This window comes from Phalacrocorax carbo, unplaced genomic scaffold (genome assembly GCF_963921805.1).
Source record: "Phalacrocorax carbo unplaced genomic scaffold, bPhaCar2.1 SCAFFOLD_84, whole genome shotgun sequence".
NCBI classification, from domain to species: domain Eukaryota; kingdom Metazoa; phylum Chordata; class Aves; order Suliformes; family Phalacrocoracidae; genus Phalacrocorax; species Phalacrocorax carbo.
In genome coordinates this window covers 229604-232833 of record NW_026990531.1, presented here as the reverse complement: position 1 = coordinate 232833, position 3230 = coordinate 229604, and positions in this window count along the sequence as shown.

Sequence of the window (3230 nt, the reverse complement as noted above, 5' to 3'; positions counted from 1 at the left end):
AGTTTTGCATTAAAAAGCTCCAGAAAATAAATAAAAAAGAACAAGTTGAGAAATTACATGTTTGAGCAGAATCACATCCAGCCAAGTCAGTGTTCTGGGATGTCACTGTTGACTGACATGTAGTACATGAAAGTCAGATTCAAAGGCCAACAATGTTACGGGCTTACTGAAGGAAAAGCTAAAGATACGGTCAGTCGCAGCTGCAGACGTGATGTCACAAACCAGGTTCACTTCAGTGCCACCAAAAGAGAGGCCTTGCTGCTGCCCCCATCTCTCCATCTGCTCCTTCCTTCTGCTCCTGTATCCCTGTGCCTTCCCTTGCCCTGACCTGCACACGTTTTAGAGCTCCTTAGGAGCCACATTAACTCCCCAAGCAGACAGGGAACGCACCCACAAGAGCAGAGAGTTTTCCACCAGCTTAGAGAGTGAAACGGGGTTGCAGAGAGAGCCAGCAAGCATAAAAGCCGGCACAAGGAAGGAGGCAGGACACTGCACCGGGGAGAAGGAGAGGGGATTTGCCCATCTCCATTCTGTGGCCGTAAGCCGTCCTGCTAGCTCATGCACGTGTGAAACCACACACTCACTTTGCAAGGAGAGCTGCAAGAAACCCCTTCGCTTTTAGAAAGGGCAGCACCCAAGGCACTCTCAGTCAGCTCTGGACTCCCTCGTGCACGTAGAGGCTCACTCTCGCACGGAGGGAGGCTGAGGCTGACGGGCGTCATTCTTTCGCTCAGCCAGATGTGGAAGCTAAAGTGATCTCAGGGAAGCGTTACTTGGTGGTCAGAGAAGGGACAGCATTGCCTGACACTGCTCGGGTCACATTGTCTAAGGAAAGAGGACAAAGAGTGGGAAGAAGCCAAAGAAGAAGAAATGGAAGAAAAACTATGCTCTGTTGAGAAAAACAGCATCCGCTTTGTTGAACAGCAGGGAAAGATCACAATTATAGAGCTTTTTGAATTACTATTAATGACTGGCTCAGTGACATTTTCCCCAGAAATACAGCCTCCAACAGCCCCGATCCCGTATCTGATGCAGACCACAGATTTCATTTCCCTTTAAATGAAAAAACCCAAACCCGAGACACATCAGCATTTGACACTAGAGCCACTTTACCCAGCTGCCTCCTATGGTTATTCTCCAACACGACTATTCCTGCAGGCAGGAGCTGCAGTCCCTCTCCAACGCGGCAAAGCTAGCAAAAGTTCCTCAGGTCACTCCTGAAAGTGTGCTCTGTTGCACACTGCTTGGCGTACCTGGACAGGCGGGCGCAGGCGCCGAGTGTCTCAGGGCAGAGCGCACACGCAGCCGTCCCGACAGAGGCAGAGCCCAGGGAAGACAACGTTCCCAGTGCTCCCACAGCGCTGGCCCCTCGCAGCACCAGTTCCAGAGTCACGGAGTCACAAGGGAGAGAAAGGCCTTCCGGAATCCCTGGGGGCAGCTGGTCCAGCCCCTGCGCAGGCAGGGTCACCCAGAGCAGGCTGCCCAGGGCCAGGGCCCGGCGGCTGCTGAACCCCCAGTGCTCAAACACACCCCTTGCAAACAGCCGCCCGACGAGGGGAGCTGCGGAAACGTTGGCAGCCCACGCGACAGGCCCAGGGGTTTGGGGACTCGCTCCCACCAACTGAAGTATCCTCTCCTCCACACCAGTAAAACACCACCACACCAGCAGGGGCTTGTCACCATTCTTCCTCCAAAGCTCTGTCCGACGGATCACTAGGCAGAAGACACAAAGTTAAGGGAAGCCTGATTAAGTTCATTTCACTGCCTTAAACCAGCAAAGCCCAGGCACGTGGAAGCAGGAAAACGAGCTGAAGCAGGCAGGGAATGAGGAGCCGCCCTCAGCAGAGCAGGACACGGCACCGTGTGCCCAAATGCAGGTGACAGCTGCCAGCCAAGGCTGACACAGCCACCCTGACTGACGGGCCTAAGGCGGCACTTGAACCACCGCGCTCAGCCCCACACCCCAGACGGGGGGTCAGCGGTGCCGACAGGATTAAGTCCTGACTGACTCCCGACAACAGACGCTGACGCTGACTGACGCCAGCCAGCTGAGTCCGGGCAGGCGATGCTGGCCGACTGACGCTGGCCGACTCACTCTGGCCGACTGACGCACGGCTCGGGGCCTCCTTCTGCCCTCGCACCTGGGCATCACCCCTGATGGAGCTGGGTGGGCAGAGGGGTCCCTGGCGCGGCCACTCATACCTGTCGGGCAGAGCTCGGGAAGCTGGAGAGGCCCCTGACTAGTAGAGGCGCTACTTAGCGACACGGAGCCGCTACTTAACAACAGCTGAAACAACAGTGTGCCCTCAGCACTATGCCAGCGACGCTGAAGGACATTAACTCTATCCCAGCTACAACCAGCACAGTTCTGAAGTTTTTAACCAGCTCTCCCGTGGAGAAGAGTGTGGATTAAATGCCCAACTACCCATTTGCTGCAGACCACAGGAAGGCACCAGAGATGCCTCTATATTTTGGATGAGAGAAAGGGCTGTGGACAAGCTAAACACGTCTGATATCTAATTCTGTAATCACCTGCGCAGTTAGGCACTCTTCTCAAACTCCTCCTTCCACCTGTCAAGAGGATTTAACTACATAAGTAAAAAGGGAAAAAAGCTTCTCTGCTTTTTCCCTTTATGCGAGAAAAGTCCTTTCCTATTCAGGCTATACTTCGGTCTTCAACTGAGCAGGTGACAAAGTAATTCCCTGATCTCCTATTTCTGCTTTCAGAAGATCAGGTGTGATGTTTTGAACTAACAACCATGGGAGTTGCACTTACATTCGTCACAGGAACTGTTTCCGCAGCAGGCAGTAACAGCGGCATCGGTCATTGTATCTTCTCAAATGAGACACAACAACTCATCTGGAATAGGATCATAGAGGAGGATGAGGAGGAAGAGGAGGACGAGGGCTCCTCTGCTAAAATGGGAGGCTTTTCCTTCTTTCCTCTCACATAAGCTTCCCTGGAGGGGGAGAGGGCCTGGTGGGAGAGAAGAGTTTAAAGATGGGTCAAGGAATACTTTTCCAAGCTTTGGATTTTATCAAAGGAAGAGAACAGATGGAATTCTCTCACTCCACATTAGCCTTCTGCAACGTAAGCCTTTGGTTTAAACTACTTGTCTACAGCCACAACCCTAGAAGAGGGAGGGGGGAAGAATTTTCCTTCTGCATTCGTTCGATCAACCAAGAAACCAGCTCAAACTAGAAAAATAATTTTTTGACAGCTAGAAATG